This window comes from Schistocerca nitens, chromosome 2 (genome assembly GCF_023898315.1).
Source record: "Schistocerca nitens isolate TAMUIC-IGC-003100 chromosome 2, iqSchNite1.1, whole genome shotgun sequence".
In the NCBI taxonomy this organism is placed as follows: Eukaryota; Metazoa; Arthropoda; class Insecta; order Orthoptera; family Acrididae; genus Schistocerca; species Schistocerca nitens.
This window is the reverse complement of record NC_064615.1, coordinates 959,820,450-959,843,250: the sequence shown is the minus strand read 5'-3', so window position 1 is coordinate 959,843,250 and position 22,801 is coordinate 959,820,450.

The window sequence follows — 22,801 nt, the reverse complement described above, 5'->3', positions numbered from 1 at the left end:
TGGGTCGTGATTCGTGATTGGGTAGCTCAGTCGGTGTGAATACATGTGAACTTGTGAGACTCCACAAACTAGGCCAATTGACATGTTCCAGCAGACACTGTGCGTTAAAGTCTAATTAGCTCCAAAATTAAACCATTTCGTTCATGCCCTACTCATGCCCATTAGATTGCAACGAGGCTATAAGCTGTATTTGCACGGTCCGTGAATGCTGAACTTGTTTTAAAAATCTCTTATGACACTTTGACGTTTCCCTCATATGAAGGTGGCATAGGTTGACCAATGTCAGGAACATAGAACTCTTTTTTAATTGATTATGACATATGTTGATTGACATGTGGTATGGCGGCTGCACGTTTGCTATTGAAAAAAAGTATTTTAGCCCTATTCTTATGATGCCACTCCTGCGTCCACTGATTCTGACGCACGTAAGCGTGACAGGCACTGTGATCATCGATGTGGCGCCACAATCACTGTGTCCTTCAGTTCCTGACGGTCATATTTCGCCGCCTTAGTTACATTAGAACGTACCTCATTGACTATAGTTATTGCTGCATGACCTGCCTACTAGACGATTGCCCACAGGAAAGGACTATTATCGCCAGTTACTGAGACACCACCACGCCAACTTGACTGAACGAAGTTAGCCTGTCGTACTATGGAAGAGTGTACGGCGTTCGATCCATCGACATTTTCTCCCTACAGAAGTGCGGTCTTAATGGTACGTGGAAGTGAATGATAAATTTCCTAACGGTAAACGATTGCACGCCATTCAACTAGTCGACGCACCTTTGTGTCTACATTGCAAAGTAATTGATTATGACATATGTTGATTGACATGTGGTATGGCGGCTGCACGTTTGCTATTGAAAAAAAGTATTTTAGCCCTATTCTTATGATGCCACTCCTGCGTCCACTGATTCTGACGCCCTATACCAACCAGATGCGTTCTACTTCCCAGCCTTCAGGACAAACGCAGTCAATTAGATTAAAGGAATGGCGCTGCACTTTTTCTTCAGCGATGGTGTCAAAGAAGTGTTAGATTATTGCTCCTTCCTGGTGCACAAACACGCACGCTTACAATCCTGGACAAAGTACTGGTCCTGGGTTGCCAAGTATCTGGGTTCATTGTTCGTGGACCATACAGCTATCTGGGGTGCTCCAGGTGAAAGAAGAGATGAACGATGACAATCCTCGATTCAGGCAGATTTCATCTCGTGTATACAGGCGACAGAGTTCCTCATCATATGAGAAGACGACTTGAACAGTCCGCTTACTGTAGGTTTTTTTTTTTTACGTACTGAGTATGGACTTTATAAATAATAAACAAAAAATACAACAAGAACCATTTGTATCTTCCCCTGTTTCAGACCTGTGATCAGGATGACACATTGGCCAGGCCTTGGGTGGTAACCCCTCCCCTTTCTGCCACTACGCTCCATCCACCCCCCCCCCTCCCAAAAAAAAAGAAGTCATTAGAACATTTACCCACGAAAGTCTCGGTCCAGCATAAAATTTTGATCTGCCAGGAAGTTTTTCATACTTTTATTGCTAACCCTATAACATACTCCAATGATGGAACAGAGGTATCTAAGGCACTCAGGGCTTCCCACTGCTGTATGCAAATAGGGACACCGTTCAGTACCATGCCCCACAGGACCCTTTTCACTGCTGCCCCAGGATGACCAGGTAGGAAACGACCACAGCGAGTGCAGACACCAACAGGCGCCTGTCTACGACGACCAGTCCAGCGGCGGTGAAGCACAGTGGTGGTCCTCTCAGGGTGAGCTGCATGAAGGCTTCCAGCTCTGGATCGCGCCAGTCGCAGATAGCGGACGCCCTGAGCAGCAGTGGCCCAGTGTCGGCTGCCGAGTCCGCAGCCGCCGCACACGCCAGCGAAATCGCCACCAGCCGGAAAGAGTAGTTGGCCACCCACAGTGCAGTCATGCCGGCCCACTGGTAGGGTGGCAGCCGCATTCCCACCGCGCTGAGCATTCTGTAGGCGTAGAAAGTGGCAGCACCCACACAGCAGGCGATGTTCAGGGCCAGTGGTAGGCCACAGTGCTGCTGCAGGGTCTCTGCTGCGTGGATCAACACGACGTACACCTCCCTCAGCTGGCGCAGCCTCCCAGAGGCGGCCTGTGGTGACACACCGCACAAACCCTCTCCAAACACTGCGCGAAGCTCGGGAACGCTGAGAGGTGGCAGCAACTCCCGTATACTGGCGTTAACACTGCGGAATCTCTCCCGCAGCTCCAGAACCAGAAAGACGAACTGCAGGGTTACCAGTGTCTTGAAGAAAACCACGACAATGACAATCAACCTTGAATAAATTTCACGATAACGTTTTTGTGCTGAAACAAGTATGCTGCTCATTATTACACAGTAGATCACGAGGACGACATTACCCAGCACCTTCTTCCAATATTGTCCAGCGTTTTCACTTAGACAGTGATCTGCGAATCTCAAGGCCCTGATGAAAGACCGGAGATGTCGAAGTCCAGTTGTAGCGCAAATCCAGTATGTAAGCAACAGACTTATTCTTCCCATCCACTTCTGAAACATATAAGCCACCAATGCGAGATCCCATTCACGGAAGTTCCAATTATCGTTAATGTAGCTCAACATTGCTATCAGAAGTGCGGTAATTAAGAGCCATATGGTCGAACGTAATACAGACTTCCTCCCTTGGCACAACATTAGTCTAACTCTGAAGGTGTCGTATCTTATTTCTCTTTCCATTGGTGCTAATCCAGTAGCAATCCAAGCTGCGTATAACACTGGAGAAATAACGAGAAAACGTGGAATCTCTCTCGTGTAGCACGTCCCCATGTTGACTGTGAATAAACTTTTCTCCTTGCCTTCTACAAGTCAACTACGTTGTGACCAACAGCATTTATATGATAGTAGAGGCGGTTTGCGCTTTGCTTTATAACTCCAGTTCATTCATTTGAACGGCATATTTCACAGCTTTTCCTAATCTTCGATCTGTTTTAAAGAGGATTAGTTCTTGCATATGAAATGAATCTTTCCAATTACGAGGCAGAGAATCAGCACAGAGCTCTAGAGGCTGAGGACAATAAAGAAAATGACAGATACCCTCACAAAGGCAATAAGCTAGTTAAGTCTTCTTGCTTTCATGTTTTCAGTAAGTATTATCACTTTCTCGTGTTTCCAAGTAATGTAAAATTAAGAAATGTGTGATGGGAACTTCTGTAGTTTCAACTGAAGCAACATCCTAAAGTGCTGTACACAAATTAGTTACCACTCTTTGTCTGTGCATAATTTTTTAGAGTTTTTCGAGCTGATAATCAGTCTCTACGATCAACATTCCCTTTGTTGCTACTTCTCTGGAGAGAGTAGTGTTACCAGACGTTCTCTTTTAGCTATTTCTTCTTTTATGGATCCTAAAATGGTTCTTATGAAAATAAGAGAAAATCCTCTTTTTTGCTTTATACAAATGCTTCAGCTTGGAATTGTGGAAATACAACTCTTTGAACTCTCACAATGGCAGACTGAAAAGAATTTAACCATCCTTCCAACTGTGTAATATTTATTCTAGACTCTTCTATTTTCTACGTCGGCGCCAAGCGTAGATCAAGTTACGATTTCAGAACAATTGAAATTACTGGCGTGACCGTTCTTGTGAAATACGAGCTGTGAGGTGGTCAGTTTAAACGATTACGTATCCAGCAATGCAAAAAAATTTCAAAGTAGAATGATTATTTTATTCTGCGCTACTCTCAGTTTCTTGTTGGTTGTTGCGAAGTGAAGCATTGTTAACGTTAGATGGAAATCGTACCAAAGGGCAGAATGTCTTATTGTCCCCCTGGTATATTCGTAGATTAATTACCTTGCGGTAGTTTGTACGTAAATACCGTATTGGAAATTCGCCTATAACAGTTCAGAGTTCGTTACATCTACATCTACATCTATACTCCGCGAGCCACCTTACGGTGTGTGGCGGAGGGTACTTATTGTACCACTATCTGATCCCCCCTTCCCTGTTCCATTCACGAATTGTGCGTGGGAAGAACGACTGCTTGTAAGTCTCCGTATTTGCTCTAATTTCTCGGATCTTTTCGTTGTGATCATTACGCGAGATATATGTGGGCGGTAGTAATATGTTGCCCATCTCTTCCCGGAATGTGCTCTCTCGTAATTTCGATAATAAACCTCTCCGTATTGCGTAACGCCTTTCTTGAAGTGTCTGCCACTGGAGCTTGTTCAGCATCTCCGTAACGCTCTCGCGCTGACTAAATGTCCCCATGACGAATCGCGCTGCTTTTCGCTGGATCATGTCTATCTCTTCTATTAATCCAACCTGGTAAGGGTCCCATACTGATGAGCAATACTCAAGAATCGGACGAACAAGCGTTTTGTAAGCTACTTCTTTCGTCGATGAGTCACATTTTCTTAGAATTCTTCCTATGAATCTCAACCTGGCGCCTGCTTTTCCCACTATTTGTTTTATGTGATCATTCCACTTCAGATCGCTCCGGATAGTAACTCCTAAGTATTTTACGGTCGTTACCGCTTCCAATGATTTACCACCTATGGCATAATCGTACTGGAATGGATTTCTGCCCCTATGTATGCGCATTATATTACATTTATCTACATTTAGGGAAAGCTGCCAGCTGTCGCACCATTCATTAATCCTCTGCAGGTCTTCCTGGAGTACGTACGAGTCTTCTGATGTTGCTACTTTCTTGTAGACAACCGTGTCATCTGCAAATAGCCTCACGGAGCTACCGATGTTGTCAACTAAGTCATTTATGTATATTGTAAACAATAAAGGTCCTATCACGCTTCCTTGCGGTACTCCCGAAATTACCTCTACATCTGCAGATTTTGAACCGTTAAGAATGACATGTTGTGTTCTTTCTTCTAGGAAATCCTGAATCCAATCACAAACCTGGTCCGATATTCCGTAAGCACGTATTTTTTTCACTAAACGTAAGTGCGGAACCGTATCAAATGCCTTCCTGAAGTCCAGGAATACGGCATCAATCTGCTCGCCAGTGTCTACGGCACTGTGAATTTCTTGGGCAAATAGGGCGAGCTGGGTTTCACATGATCTCTGTTTGCGGAATCCATGTTGGTTATGATGAAGGAGATTTGTATTATCTAAGAACGTCATAATACGAGAACACAAAACATGTTCCATTATTCTACAACAGATTGACGTAAGTGAAATAGGCCTATAATTATTCGCATCTGATTTATGACCCTTCTTGAAAATGGGAACGACCTGTGCTTTCTTCCAGTCGCTAGGTACTTTACGTTCTTCCAGAGATCTACGATAAATTGCTGATAGAAAGGGGGCAAGTTCTTTAGCATAATCACTGTAGAATCTTAAGGGTATCTCGTCTGGTCCGGATGCTTTTCCGCTACTAAGTGATAGCAGTTGTTTTTCAATTCCGATATCGTTTATTTCAATATTTTCCATTTTGGCGTCCGTGCGACGGCTGAAGTCAGGGACCGTGTTACGATTTTCCGCAGTGAAACAGTTTCGGAACACTGAATTCAGTATTTCTGCCTTTCTTCGGTCGTCCTCTGTTTCGGTGCCATCGTGGTCAACGAGTGACTGAATAGGGGATTTAGATCCGCTTACCGATTTTACATATGACCAAAACTTTTTAGGGTTCTTGTTTAGATTGTTTGCCAATGTTTTATGTTCGAATTCGTTGAATGCTTCTCTCATTGCTCTCGAATAACTTACAGTAAGGCATATAACTATTATTTGGCAGGGACGAGTTAGACCTAGAAGCTCACCAAAACAATGGCCAACACAAAGCGGAGGTTCGTACCGCAGCATCTTCGTCCAAAGTTGACAACTTTTTTGCAAAAAAGGATTCCAAACTTAGTGATCTGACCCATGTAGTTGAAGGCACCTATCTTTTCACACAGTCAAACATCAACTGCAGAAAGTGTTATTGAAAGGCTGAAATATTGCTAGAAAATGTTATGTCCACGCTCTATAAGCAGTTTTATTTGTCATCAATCTTCTGACTGGTTTGATGCTGTCCGCCACGAATTCCTCTCCTGTGCTAACCTCATCGTCTCAGAATAGCACTTGCAACCTACATCCTCAATTATTTACTGGAAGTATTCCAATCTCTGTCTCCCTCTACAGTTTTAGCCCTCTACAGCTCCCTCTAGTACCATGGAAGTCATTACATCATGTCTTAACAGACGTCCTATCATCCGTCCATTCTCCTTATCATGTTTTCCGCAGATTCCTTTCCTCTCCGATTCTGCGTAGAACCTCCTCATTCCTTACCTTATCTGTCCACCTAATTTTCAAGCAGTTATTGATTATCTACTCTCATCTTACTCTGTTAATGTGTCTATTGACGTTTCAGGGGGTACGTTTTGGTCTTCCAGCAGATGGCAGTAACCATGGTTCTGTGAAACTATTTCCAATTATAATTCAGTACTATGGCATTAAATCCGGGGGAAGTCAGACAAAAATGATAGGTTTTAAAAGCCTTCCAAATGGAAGATCTGAAATGATTGCATCTTACATAAGAGGTACTCTTAGAAGTAGTGGTAATGATAATAAATATGCCGCTTTTTCCAGTGACAATACAAATATGGTGGATTTAGTGGAATTGGTAGGAGATCGGGAAAAAACTTTTCTCCCACCTGAAAACCAGTTTAAACAACAGATTAATAGGAGTAGGCTGCCGTGGTTAGATTATGCCTAACGATTTTCAACATGGGACTGATGTAGGACTCACATCAAATATTGATACCATTGTATTAAAAAATATTTGTTTTCCTGTACACCGCTGACTCTTAAAAATTTGTAGATGTACAATACCGGCAGCTATTAAGTCATTTTAAGACTAGGTGGCTATCTCCTTCCCCTTGAGTTACAAGAGTAATTGAAATACATCCTGCACTGAAATCGTAGCTCATTTCTCAGAACGAAACCCCAGTTTTGATTAAAACGTTTTTTCAAAATGAGCTTTTCGAAGCACGATTATGAATTCTTTATTCTCATATGTCATAGTTTCATCATAATATCTTAGCCATAGAAAAGAAGAAAAACTCACTCTTGAAGTTGTCTTGAATGTTTTTCAAGAAAGACAAATCCAGAATTCAAATATTTGAATTTATAAGAAGTTCTGATAAAAAAGAGAGACGAAGGTTATGGTTGTAAATGTGAAATGCTAGAAGGAGAAACAGCACTGTGTATGATGGGCAACTAAATATCTTAATAAATTATTGGTCCAGTCTCAAGAGTTTTCAGTGTTCAATTTGAAGAATTTCGAAACTGAGAAGTTAGAAGCTGCGGAACAAACAGTTCTGTAACTAAATGATAAGCTTAATACTAAAACATCTGCTATAAGATGCTCTGACCAGTTATGCAGTTTTCAGAAGTTTTTGAGGAACCATGCTAAGGTTAATGGAGGAGCTCACTTGTTTTCAAATGACATACTGTAAGTATTTCCAAGAGACTAAGAATGTTGCTCATTTCTCAGAGCTACTAAAAATTGCAGATTTCTGTTTGCTATTCCTGGTCACAATGTCAGTATAGAAAGGATTTTTTCACTAGTAAACAGCCAGTGAACTGAAGATAGAATTAGACCCAGTACTGATCCTGTTAAGGAAATTACAAGTATGCAGTGTAATCATAAAGGTTTCTCTTGTGTACAGTTTTATGATTATTTGTTGAAAAACAAGAAATAACTTTGAGAAATTGGTCATCCCAAATATATCTGAGCACTTCAGTGAGTAATACTATAGATGAAGATGACTAGTTTGCTAATAACGATTTTTTAGTGTTTGTGCTAAAGTCTGCTACATATTATTCTAATGATGTGAGATTAATTAAATTGATATGAAATACCACATGTTTTATATGTTTCAGCGAAAAATCATACAGTTCAGTATACATAGTACAAATATTTTCGTGATATAAGACAGGAGTTCTAAAAATTGTAATTTATCTCAATGCCACATATGTAAATGTCGAGTGTTTATAAAATAGTGGCAAATTTTTATATGAATCTAGAAATGTCCTAAAGACTGTCATCTGGTAACCCTAGATGATGATGATAATGATGATGATGATTGGTTTGTGGGGCGCTCAACTGCGCGGTTATCAGTGTCTATACAAATTCCCAACCTTTGCTCAGTCCAGTCTCACCACTTTCAGGAACGATGATAAAATGATGAGGACATCACAGACACCCAGTCATCTCGAGGCAGGTGAAAATCCCTGACCCCGCCCGAAATCGAACCCAGGACTCCGTGCTCGGGAAGCGAGAACGCGACCACGAGACTACGGGCTGCGGACGGTAACCCTACAAGAAATCGACCAAAGTATTATAACGAACCGTTTAATATGGTGATAGTTATCTTTTAGAAAGCAAGAAAGCAGCTATTAAAATGGTGCTTGGTAGATATCTGGAGATGTGTCGTACTAGATATCTTTCACAGATAACGCAATTCCTGTAAATTACTCGCTTTGTGCTGCAGAGCAGGTGCCTGACTTCGTCCTGGCTTGGTTTCATATCAGGGGAATATGATGACAATGACATCAGTATGAATCTACTAAGTGCAGTTCAAGCCACTGTAACATGATTCTGCCCTCGATTGTTGGACACGTATTTTGCTGGAAGTTGACATGGCCACTGGAGAAGACATTATAGCGTAGCCTCCATAAAAACAGCGTATAAATTAAATTATAGATACTCAACAATGGGAGCGCTATAGGCGCTTTCAGAATAGTAATTTGTAGTATCTTTGTCATTTGGTACAATAGGGATGAACCTTTTTTTCGTTGTCTTCTTGGTTCTGATGTTCTAGCTGACGGACGCTTATTGTTCACAGTCTGTAACTAAAATAATTATCTGTGGTAATACTTGTAATATTTGAAATATATATGAAACTACTGCTTATAAAAAGTGTGTATCTGTCAGTAGCAAGTACCTTTCCTGCCCATGATATAGTTACATAATAATTAAATGTTGCCCTGGCCATTTTGTAAAGGCTCATTGTTGTAGCGACGCCAGTAATGATAAAAATGATATAAGCTATTTTAATAGCCATTTAATGCTAAAGGTATTAAAAAGAATAATCTCAATAAATACAAAATAGCGTCTTGTAATATTTTCCAATTCATTTTTGGCCAGAGGTACAGTTTTATTAAGAGTAATTTCTATAAATGTGTACGCTACCATTGCACCTGGGCAGCTATCATGGAGCATCAAGCGTCACAGAAAAAAACAATTAAGTATCGTGTTTAATTGGCTTATCGTCTAATATTAAAGAAAGATTTTTTTTAATCCATCGTAAGACGGATGTCTTCACGTTGGAATACGTATGATTTTTCTGGTGACAGCGCCCTGAGAAAATTTAGCCATGGCTTTTAACAAACGTAAAAGAGAATTTTTAACAAAACATTTCATTCAATTATCAGAATATTCTCTTTAAAAAAAAGTTACGCGATAAGTGGCGCCCAACGTGGAGCTCGATGTTCCAGAAAATATCTGTATGTGAAAAGAATATATTACTATTATAAGAAAACTAATGCTTCTATATATAATCCGTTTCATGTCTACGATGATTATTACTTCCGATGTTAAGAGAAACTGAAGACCTGGAATCCACCACAGATTTGAATAAGAATAGAACCGGCAATAAAAACGAAGGTAAGGGATTCTGAAAATATCTTTTGCTGTTGTGTGTCGTTTGTTTGCCAGTATTCATGGTTCGTACTGCACGGTAGTGTTTTGCAAACAGTAATTCAAGTAGGCAAGAAAATTTATATTTGCTGTAAATTTTGTGTAGAATTAGAAACTGTAGATTGTATTATTATTATTATTATTATCGTGGTGATTGTCGTGTGAAACTAATTGTGATAAAATAATGTCTCGTTCAGAGTCCATGAAATTATATAGTAAGACTAGGAGAGAAGTTGATATGGAAGCAGATTTACCAGAGGGAAGTGATAACGAATTGGAGGAAATTCCCATAGGATCTACATCCAATAGAAATATGCAAGAAAATATTACGGGTCATGGAATAGAAACGGCACATCGGCGCGCAGAGATAGAGTGTAGCGTTGATAGCAGCATGTTGCCAACTGTTGCGGGTGAAACAGCTGCGCCCTCAACTAAGCAAACTGATACGTGCGTCGCACAGGGTTACGACGCCGTAACTGCAATCATACTGAAGTTAGATCAGTTGCAGAAACAGCAGGAGGAGAGAGAAAGAGAGAGAGAGGAAAGGGAAAAGGAGAGGGAAAACAAAATATATAAACAGCTTAAAAGTTTCGAAGTCATGAAAGCAGATAAAGCCAGTTTGAAACAAGCGTACCAAGAATTGCCAAATTTGTTAGACGTACAAAATCTGCAGATAGAGCAGAATAGCATGAAGTCAGATATTTAGAACATAACCGGGAGGGTAGAAAATACAGAGATAGGAAATGAGGTAAGAATACAGAATTGCCTAGCGGAACATACTAAAAAGGTCGTAGAAAAAGTAGAAAGATGGACAGATAACATAGAGAAACAGATAGACAATAAAATACAGACAGAAGTGACACGCGCAATTTATACAGTTCACTCGACTAGTCAGATTAATCAGACAGAACAGGAAAGGGTAAATAACATGAGAATGGATGGCAATTATATACATGCGTCTCATGTTTCACACGAGAATCCGACCTTCTCTGCCACCTATAATACAATCTGTGGGGTTCAGGCAGGAATGTGTAGTTCCAACAGTGAACTGTTGAATGGTGCGGGGGCAGTGTCTACTGTGTCTTCAATAATGATGGAGGAGAGTTTAATTAAACACTGCCAGTTTGAAACCTTCTCCACCGGCAAGAACATTATTCCCCCGTTGTATTCATAAAGACTTTCCTAAACATACTGCCCACAGCAAGGAGCGAGAGATAAAAGATATTGTTTCGCACATAGTAGTAGACGCTGCTCTATGTGCGACAGATGCAGCTGAAACTAGTTACACCTGTGAAAAATTTGTGAAAGCATTTTTAAATACGTACTGGTCACATTGTATTCAGGAAAGATTTAGAAAAGAAGTACGCAGTCCAGAGACATATAGTCCTAAACAAGGAAGCCTAAGAAAGTATTTAGAAAAATATATTAACAAAACGCGATATTGGGACGAACCGACCTCAAATCGTGATGTAATCAGGCTATTAAAACCAGACTTACACCAAATATTAGAGAGAAACTAATCTATGTTCCAGACAATGATTTGGATAACCTCTTGTCTGTCTTGGATTCAATAGACTTAATTCAGGAAGACTCAAAGTTACAAAGTAGCAATGGAAATGGTTACGAGTACAAAGAAAAGAAGAATAATAGACAAAATAGTTGGAATAATTGTGGGAATTGTTCTAATGGGCGAAACCACAATGGTTAACCTATGAACGGAAATCAGTCAGTTATCAGTCATCCGAATGATGACAAAGGTAATAAAATAGACAGGCTTGGGGCAACAGTTCACCTCAATACAGATGAAAACGAAGATATGAGGAAAGATTTGGCTCAGGAGGTGGCAATCAACAGCAGATGTGAGAGCAGGGCCACTGGGGAAGAATAGGTTTGCAATGCCCTGGTATCCGAGACAGGACAATCAGAATAACCCCGAAAAATACTCGAAGAAGTGCAATAGTAGGAACCAACACGGTCAAGCAAGTACTTCAAACAACCTGGCTGGGCAGGACCAGAATCAAAGTGTGAGAATAGTTGATGTGACGAATGATGATCGTCCTATATCAACCGATTCGACAAACTAATGACGGCCGCAATTAGCTCTCCGTAGTTGGCAGTGCGTCGGAGGGAGTGCTCACAAGAGACTAAAGAGGAACAGGATGTAGTCAATATGTTAAGATATAAAAATGGTGTTGGAATGCAGGATAAACTTTTATCTGTAATAAGAGATGTAACCAAGTAGATAGTGAGTTGATACAGGCTGTGGTTCAGGCTAAAGTTCTTAGTATACCGGTCAGTATCATAATTGATACAGGAGCTACAGTTAATGTGATGAGGTATGATTTCTATAAGAAATTTTGCCAATTGCGCAAAGTGCCAGTGTTGTCAGTTCAGAACTGCAAAGTGTCAGGTGACATTGGTGCCCAAGCACGGGTAGTTAAGAGCCAGGTACAGGTGAACGTATTTATGAGAACTGGAGCATTCAATTGCACATTCATGGTTGTAAACGGATTGACAGTTTTTGAGAGAAAGGAATGCCTATATGCACCTTGTAAGGGGTCCGCAGGCCCTTACTACTAAGTTTGCATCAGCACAGGTCGACAGGGCAACTATCGATAGTGTGTTGGGTCGCGAGAGCGAGAGTCAGTGTGTGTTGTAGGTTCCCGCGAGGCGGGCAGAGAGCTGTGCAGAAGCCAGCAGTAGTTAATTTATGAATTACCGACAAAGGGAGTGGCCATCGCCGCGGTTTAACCCCTTTGTGTTAGTATTATGCGGGAAAGTGAAACAGTATAATTATTAGAGTGATTCAGTGATATTTGTGTGCCGTTATTGAGATTCCGCGTCTACCGCGTCGGCATTATTTGGATTACAGTGTTGGATTACAGTGATTGGATTTTGCGTGTGACGATTATGAATAACGAAGAAACCTGTGCTGAGATTAGCCGTTATTAACAGTGTATGACGAAGGCAGTGGCTGTCTTCTTATCTTTGTGGTTTTTGAGATGAATATAGGTCTTGATTAGTGAAGCTGTGTTGTTGTTCTCTTGCCACCAGACATTTCATTATTGCAGCATTTGAGAAGGACAGAATGGAATGTAACAACTCCCAAGCAGTCCAATCCGATTGCCAGCCCCATTAGGTACACGGTCACATTAATTAATTATTTATTTGGGCTGCTATTCAGATCCGCGAACGAGCGGATACACCAAATTATAAGGGAGTGTTACAACCTCTCTCAAGGTATTTGCAGTTTAGAGAATGGAGAAGTACGAGTGAAATTGGAATTGCTGCGCACAAAAGCTACACATGGCAAATATTGTCAGAATGGTAAAGTCAAATGTAACCTGCCAAAAATACTGCATATGCAGCAGTGTTTTTTTTGGGGGTGGGGGCGAGATTATACCCATCAGAGTGGAGAGAATGTTAGTACTACCGAGTCCTGTCAATCAATATAAGATAAAGTAGAGGAATCCACATATCTGACACCAGAGCAGCAATTACAATTATCTGAGCTATTAAAGGAAAGTATAGAAGTATTCTCTAAGACAAGGGGTCATCAGTGGATATACGTATAATATTGATGTGATATCACACAAAACATTTTGTAACGGTACTTACTCCGTTCCATGGTCGAAAAAGGAGGCAGTGAAACTAGTAATACGTATGATGCTAGAATGGGGAAAAATTGAGCTGTCAATGTCTCCTTACAACAGCCCATTACTAGCAGTTACAAAAGATAGTGGAAAAATACGTCTGGTGTCAGATGCTCGTGACGTTAATAAAATTATTGTGCCAGTAAGGACTAGGCCAGATAATTTGGAGGAACAGTTACAAAAGTTCTTTGGAGTAACTAGAGAAGAGAAGATCAGCAAAGCTTTGACCTCTCTTAAAAAATGTGCTGAAATTAGGAAACGGAAGTACGACAGACAGTTAAGAAAAGTACAAGTGTTTGAAGTAGGAGAGATGGTACTGCTAAGGAACCACCAGAAGGCCTCTTTTATAAATAAAAGAAAGAAGAAGTGGCAGATATTGTGTAGTGGACTGCACATCATTGAAAGGATGCCGTATGGATGTAGTTATTTTCTAACTGCTCCTGAGAATAAGAAACCATTGGGTTTATACTAGTATAAGGACCTGAAAAAATTTATAAATAATGTGTATGTATGTAATAGACGTAAAGTTTAGGTTTAAAAGGTCCGCAGCTCGTGGTCGTGCGGTAGCGTTCTCGCTTCCCGGGCCCGGGAAGTTAGGTTTAAGTAGTTCAAAGTTCTAGGGGACTGATGACCATAGATGTTAAGTCCCATAGTGCTCAGAGCCATTTGAACCATTTTTAGGTTTAAAAATGATTCATTACATTGATGAATTTTCACTTTATTTGCAGTCAAGATGAAAAATTTTTCGTAGCATGTAGTAAAAGTTTTATGCACTTAATGTCATAATAGAATTTGTTATAAATACGTATTGACAAATGCAATGATATATCTAGAATTTTGAAAGGAACTAAAAAAATGGTTTGTGACATTATTCTGAGCACTATGGGACCTAACTTGTGAGGTCATCAGTCCCCTAGAACACACATCCATGCCCGAAGCAGGATTCGAACCCGCGACCGCAGTGGTCGCGCGGTTCCAGACTGTAGCGCCTAGAACCGCTCGGACACCCCGGCCTGCAAAAGGAACTAAAGAATTTATTAATTGGTCATGAGCGTAGTACACCTAACGGCACAAGCCATGAATCAACTTAAAAAAAAGAGATCAATACGTAGAAACCAGGTAGTTTTATCTACCGAACTCTTAAAAATAAAATGTCACTAAGATACGTTCACGTTTTTAGTGAACCGGACTGTCAAGTACAGTGATTTAAAAAATATCACGGAAGCAGAGACATATTAAGGAGTTCTGTATTCAATATATATAAAAAACTGAGTTATTGTATGTCTGATTGGCGAAGAATATGGAACAGAAAGGTACTCACGCCACCAATACATAATATGCATTGTAATGAGTTATAATGTGCATTCGAATACATTGTGTGTGTATTTCATCATGTAGATAAAATGTTACATTTTTCATGAACAATTTAATGTGCCACAACAGACTGTAAAGAACAGTGACTGTGTCTGCATAGACCCGAATGAATGTTGTGTCAATAAACTGGATTCAGTGTGACCATAAGTAACGTCATACACGGGAACTATAGTGTAATGAACAGTGTTCATCAAACATTATAAACGGTACATCGCCAGAGACGTTGGTTTTATTATAGTGTATAAAGGTTAAATGTAGTAAATAGGTCGCACGGGGTAGCGTGCGGTCTTAGGCGTCTGGTCACGGTTCGCGCGGCTCCCCCCGTCGGAGATTCGAGTCTTCCCTCGGGCATGGGTGTGTGTGTTGTCCTTAGTGTAAGTTAGTTTAAGTTAGATTAAGTAGTGCGTAAGCCTAGGGACCGATGGCCTCAGCAGTTTCGTCCCATAGTCCTTACCACAATTAAAAAAAAAAATGTAGTAAATAGCTTACAGTCCGTGGCGAACTAATAAGTGTGTTTCGGACAAGGACGTTATTTAACGCACTCGGAGCACAGCTGATCTAAACGGACGTTAGCAAATCAATATCTTACCGATGATCGGAGTGGAGTAAGTCAACAATGGGAATCGGCTCTCGCAAGCGAACATAACAACTGTTCTAAGCAAGCATGTCCGGAGATACCTGTTTGTGACATTATAAACAGTGTGGTGTGTGACAGAAGTAGTGAGGCTGTGTAAACAGCCTACTCTGGGGGCACAACTGTGTGAAGCTAAAAGTTAACGTATGACAAACTGTACATTTGAACAGTGTCATACAGCAACATTAGACGGAAATATAAACTGCAACAAAAGTGTGACGAACTGTGTTGTGTGCGGCTCGTCGCTGTCGCGCGTCAGCTGATCGCTCGCCTCAGTGACGTCACAACCTGCAGTAAGCGCTGTCGGGGACGCAATCCGGTGCCCACTCACTCATCACTTCACCAGCTTACCGCGGAAGAAGATTAACAACGAACATTCTAAATTTTGTAAAAAACATGAACGATGAACTGAATTGCAAGCATTTATCTCTGTATTTATGTCTTTAAATGTTAAATAAGAGTACAGTCTTATAGCTCTGCCATGGTTTTCCCTATGTCTCCCAGTGGAGTTTACCCAAATGGGGGAGCATAAAACAAATTATTCCGAGGAAACAAGGTAAAAAGATTGCAGTCAACTTCAGAATAAAATCATCCATGTGCAAGAACTGCAAGAAAGTTCCTGTATTATCACAACTACTGAAATCACATGTGTCTGTAGTCACATACTTCAAACTTATTAATACAATTATCAATCCTCCGTCACCTGTTTGAACGCAGATGAATTCAATCAACAACAATAAAAATAAATCACATAAATCTGTCGTCACCTGTTTGGACGCAGACAAACTTAAAATATATTAATACCATGATTAAAAGAAATACGTCTACCGTCATCTGTTTCTACGTAGACATTATAAACTGAAATATGCTATCGTGGAATGCCATTTACAAGACTGTATGTATCTATGCAAATGGCATTCCAGAGGGCTTTTATAGCAGAGCCTCTGGAAAAAAAGAGTATAAATGAAATTATCGATACTCAACAATGGAAGGGCTGTAGGCGATCTCTGAATAGTAATTTGTAGTATCTTTGTCATTTGGTACAAAAGGGGGGATGAACGTTTTTCGTTTCGTTGTCTTCTTGGTTCTGATGCACTAGCTGACTGACGCTTCTTGTTCACGGTCTGTATCTAATACAATTACCTGTAGCAATACTAGTAATATTTGGAATATATATGAAACTACTGGTTATAAAAATTGTGTTTTTGTCAGTAGCAAGTACCTTTCCTGCCCATGATTTAGTTACGTAATAATTAAATGCTGCCCTGGCCATTTTGTATAGGCTCATTGTTCTAGCAACGCCATTAATGATAAAAATGATATAAGCTATTTTAATGCTAAAGGTATTAAAAAGAATAATCTCAATCAATACAAAACGGCGTCTTGCAATATTTTCCAATTCATTTTTCGACAGAGGTACAGTTTTATCGAGAGTAATTTCTATAAATGTGTACGCTGCCATTGCACATAGACAGCTATCATGGAGCATCAAACCTCACAGAAAAAATAATTAATCATTGTGGTTCAAAATGGCTCTGAGCACTATGGGACTTAACATCGGAGGTCATCAGTCCCCTAGAACTTAGAACTACTTAAACCTAACTAACCTACTGACATCACACACATCCATGCCCGAGGCAGGATTCGAACCTGCGACCGTAGCGGTCGCGCGGTTCTGGACTGAAGCGCCTAGAACCGCTCGGCCACTCCGTCCGGCTAAGCATTGTGATTAATTGGCTTATCGCAAACTATTAAAGAAAGATTATCTTCAATCCATCGTGAGTAAGATAGATGTCTTCACGTTGGAATACGTATGATATTTCTGGCGATAGCGCCCTGAGAAAATTTAGCCGTGGCTTTTAACAAACATAAAAGAGAATTTTTAACAAAACATTTCATTCAATTATCAGAAAAAAAGCTACATACGCGATAACGTCTAGCATAAAGGTATGTAGGAGGTTCGCAATAATGCACACGTAGTTTACACCCGTCATGGACCCTTTGATTACTGCCAAAGGTCACGAAGAACTCAAGGGCATTGTCTGCCACAGTATAGCAATGCCGCCACTGGTCTGCAAAAGTGGTACGATGCATGTCTCAAGCTGGATAATCGTGTATCTGGACGCGCTCATTGATCTATTGTCCTTCAACTTTCATCCGCGTGTGAGACCCGTTTCCTTTGATCCGCGGTCCACTCGCAGTGATTCCATGCCAACTGCAATTTCAGTTATCGATATTGTTCAGCAATCATAGGAACCATCATAGGAACATGTGGGGGTCACCTTAGATCCGCCAACATTTATTTCAGATTCTGTTAATACGGGTCCCCAACAATGACGCGTAATGCCAAATCCACATCTGCAATGGACAAATTTTTGTTGTGGTCGTTGCTTGTCCTGGACTGAAGATTCACAAATTAATTAACGTTAAAAACCGTATTTGAGGTTGAGTGTTGTAAATGGCAATGTCTCTTTAGGCGGATCTGTAATGAAACTAGCTCTGATGAGATTAAGGAATCTAAATTTTTAACCCAAAACCGTAATGAAGACATTTATTGATTTGGAACCTGGAAAACCTTTCTCGATACCAAAGTTACTGTACTGGTCACGTTTGTAATTAATAAATAAAACCGAAGTAATATAAATTACAAAAATTCCTTGAACACTCTTCTGAAAGAAGTCAAACAAATCGCAGTATTGTCCAAATATAATCGTGAAACTGAGGAAGCTCTCCCACAACTCTGAGAAAGTTGCAGTATGAAGGGTCCTCAGCGTAAACGTAAGTATCATCAGATTTAAAATTCCCACGTTATGTAGACTTTCCAACAATGAGAATCATTAGAGCAACAAAATAATTGCGTACTATAGAGCTCATGCACGTTTCACATAGCATGTAAATACACAAAATTCTCTAACAACACCACTAAACCCACATAAGCACAGGGCACAAGACTAACAAAAAAAAACCTTACGATATATACGATGGCAAACAAAAGCAAAAAGGGGCAAGCAGCAAACAGCAATGGTAAGCAAATGATCTGGTTAAAAATAAGAATATAATTACTTGTAATTACTTGAATTTAGTTACTATAGAACTACATTAAATGAAAAGCACAAGGGGGCAGGAAGAGCTAAATCGTAGAAAGTCAAAAATCACTGCACAAATTTCAAAACAAAAGTCAGTTATGACATTAATGTTATACTAGTTGTACCCAGCCACACTTTGCTGAGGCTGTCTGCCTAAACTGAAAAAGAATGTATGGGAATTGGGTATATGTCGTAATCTCCTTCTCTCCTATGTCACTGCCCCTCTCCCTCTCCCCCTTTCTTTGTCCATCCCCTCCTCCTCCTCCTCTCACTGTCCATCCTCTCACTGTCCTCTCTCTTTCTATCTCCTCCTCCCCCTCTCTCCCCTTCTGCCCACTCTCTCCTCAATCCATCACCTCCAAACCCATTCCTCTGTCCATTTTCTCCGTTCCCCACTCTCTCTCAGTATCCTCCTGCCTCCTCTATCTACCCATTTCCCCCATCTCTTTTTTCTATGTCCATTACCTCCCACCCTCCTGTCCATCTCTTCTTCTTCCCTCTCACTCACCTTCAGCCTTGTTTCCAGTTATTGGAAATTCAATTCCACAGTTCTATTCTAATCATGAACTAAGAACTTTCCTGTCTGCTAACAACGATCCACTATTGCATATTTTATAAACACATTTATGTATTAAAAGTGTATGTTCTATATATGTCTAACCGTTTATTGTAGTATCATGAAAAAAAATTGAAATAATTCGGAACGGTAAATTTTGAAAATTTTGGTAACAATGTTTTGAAAAAATTAGCTACCTAAACAGACGCCCATTTTAGAATTCAAATTTGTTCAAAATTTCAAAGCAACCGATCAATAAATTTAGAAGATTAACGATTTTGAAGAAGCCAACATTTACCTATTGTAGCGGCTCCCTTTTATTACTTATGTACTACATATATACCAGATAGTGTTCCAGTAGGTATATAAAACAGGTGAGTATCCGAATGCGATGTTGTGAGAAAATTTCAAAGTAATCTATGAAGAACTTTCAGAGATTTGAGATTATAAGAAAACGAACATTTCCCTTCGCAAATCTCCGAAAGTTTCTGACCGATTGCTTCGAAATTTTCACACAGCTTTCTACTGGTATAGGTATGTGTTTTTATTTAACCTTTTTTAAAATATATGTATTAATAATATCATTTAAATCTAAAAATAGGGAAAAATTGTTGGAAAAATATCTTAAAAAGTTACACACACACACACACACACACACACACACACACACACGCACACTGGTCAAGAACTTTCGGGGATACACGATTTTCAACAAACGAACATTTACATTTTGGTGTATATACCTACGAAAAAACTGTACGCCTTTTATACTGGTATGCGTACTTGTTTTTATTTTACCTTTTTTGGATATATTTATTTCATAAATTTATTTAAATCTATTAATAGGTAAACATTGTTAGCAAAATATCTCAACAAGTTACACACCCGCGGGCGCGCGCGCGCCCACACACACACACACAGACAGACATTGGTCAAGAACTTCCGGGGATACACGATTTTCAACAAACAAACATTTACATTTTGGTGTGTGTACGTATGAAAAAACTATACGTCTTTTTGATTATTATTTCACGGATGTCCAATCTTTTGTAGGTATACTGATCATTGTCGTATTCATAACCATGTATCCACAGTCCCTTCGACTTCGAAAGTTCTTTTTCATTCCTCAGAATTTCAGTAGCCGACTTCAGACAAACTGATTCTTGCTGATTTTGCCAACGACCTTGTCAAAGATTGAGGAAGAGCGGACAGAGTTTCAGGGCATTCTCTTCCCCTTAGGTTGGGAAACTGTCTCTAAAAGACGGAAATGTCACCAACAATCCGCGGCATGAGGATGCAGAAGGCAGTGGAAGCCACTGCATTAAAAATTTATAACGTGTATCCACAGGAAATGTGTCCTGTAATTGATAAAGTGTCGTGATTATCTTTCTCTTAGCAACAGTTTCCAGATTGGTCCCCCATTCGGACCTCCAAGAGGTGACTGCCAACGGGAGGTGACCATGAGAAAACGATTGTATAACCAACGAAACGGTAACGTTCTACGAGTCGGGACGTGGAATGTCAGACGTTTGAACGTGGTAGTGAAGCTAGAAAGCCTGAAAAGAGAAATGCAGAAGCTCGGTCTAGATTTAGTTCGGATCAGTAAAGTGAACTCAGACGAAGAAAAGGGATTCCAGACAAACGAGTGTAGGGTACTACTATAAGCACCAGAAAATGGTATAACTGGAGTAGGATTCATTATGAATAGTAAAGCAGGACAGGGAGTACGTTACTGTGAGTTCGGTGATAGGATTGTTCTCATGAGACTCGACAGCAAACCAACACCGTCAACAGTAGTTCAGGTAAACACGTCCACGTCGCTAGCAGAGGATGTAGAAATAGAGAAAGTATATGAAGATTTTGAACGGGTAATCAGATATGGCAAACATAGATCAGTGGTGGCTTACGGGTGAACGCCTTATAAATCACAGTCTAGATCAATAAGAATCAAATAAAGTAATAACAGACGGAAAATACTGATTTTGGTTTGATAGTACCATGAAGAGTGTGTTTCGAAGGTAGAAATTACTATCGTCGTGCTGTAAAAGATACAGCATGGCAATTGATAAAGACATTGCAATAACAAATCAAAATGAATGGCTCTTTGTGAAGCCTACAATAGTTTTCACAGTGTGACAGTAGCGAAAGATCTGCCCGAAAATTCTAGGATTTTCTATTGATAAGTAATGTCAATGAACTGGTCGAAACCTTCCATTTAGTCTGTCGTGGCTCAGTGTGGCGCTGAAACTGAAAACAATATACATAAAGGAGAAATACTAAGTTGCGCATTTTAAAACATATCCACACATGATGATAATGCCCTACAAGTGCGTGGTTGCAGCATAGACTCGCAAGTGAGCGTTATCGATATTAGCACCTTCGGTATTCAAAACAGACTATTTTGAAGCTAACAACACACCAGGACCTGACAGATTTCCAATCAGTTTTTGCATTTACTACGCCGTGGAATTAGCTGCTTCCCTAACTCATATCTATAGAGAATATCTCGTGCGTCATATTGCCCCACATGATTGGAAAAGGGCACACGTTTCAAAAAGGACAAACACAGGACCCAAAGAATTACGACCATTACTGCTGATGTCCAGCTGTTGGAGGATCCTAGAGGATATTTTAAACCCAAACATTTCTCTCAAGGAATCAGTGGCGTCTCGTGCCTGGAGTGTCAGACGAAGAGCTAGTAGAAAAGAAAAATATACATATATTTACACAAGGTTATGTAAATAACTGAACTTACCTATTTCTCGAACACTAAATCATTTCATCGGTCCTTTAACGCTACAAAGTGCCGGTGATATTTTTTTAATTTTATTTACACGACAAATTCCGTAGGACCAAATTGAAGAGCAAATCTCCAAGGTCATGGAACATGTCAGTACATGAAATTACAACATAAAAGTAATAACAGAAAAAATAAAATGAACAGGAAAAAAGTCAGTCCATAAATTTAAGTAAACGCATTCAACAATACAACAAGAATCATCTTAATTTTTCAAGGAACTCGTTGACAGAATAGAAGGAGTAACTCTTGAGGAAACTCTTCAGTTTCGATTTCAAAGCGCGAGGATTACTGCTAAGATTTTTGAATTCGAGCGGTAGCTTGTTGAAAATGGATGCAGCAGTATCTGCACGTCTTTCTCACTAGAGTTAAGGAAGTCCGAACCAAATGCAGCTTTGATTCCTGCCGAGTATTAACTGAGTGAAAGCTGCTTATTCTTGGGAATAAGCTAATATTGTTAACAATAAATGACAGTAAGGAATAGAGGCCAATGTCAAAATATCCAGACACGTGAACAGGGTTCGACAAGAGGTTCGTGAACATACACCACTTATTGCCCGTACTGCCAGTTTCTCAGCCAAAACTGTCCTTTTAGAATGGGAAGAGTTACCCCAAAATATGATACCATACGAGATAAGCGAATGAAAATAAGCAATCACTCACTTCAGATACCGTTGGAACAGTAAAAATGGCAGCATTAGATCTTTGAACAAGATCCTGAAGGTGGGCTTTCTATGAAAGTTTACTATCTATCTGAACACCTAGAAATTTGAACTGTTCAGTTTCACTAATCATATGCCCATTCTGTGAAATTAAAACGTCAGGTTTTGTTGATTTGTGTTTTAGAAACTGTAAAAACTGAATCTTACTGTAATTTAGCGTTAGTTTATTTTCTACAAGCCATGAACTTAGGTCATGAACGGCACTATTTGAAACCGGATCAATGCTGCACACATCTTTTACTACCAAACTAGTGTCGTCAGCAAACAGAAATATTTTAGAG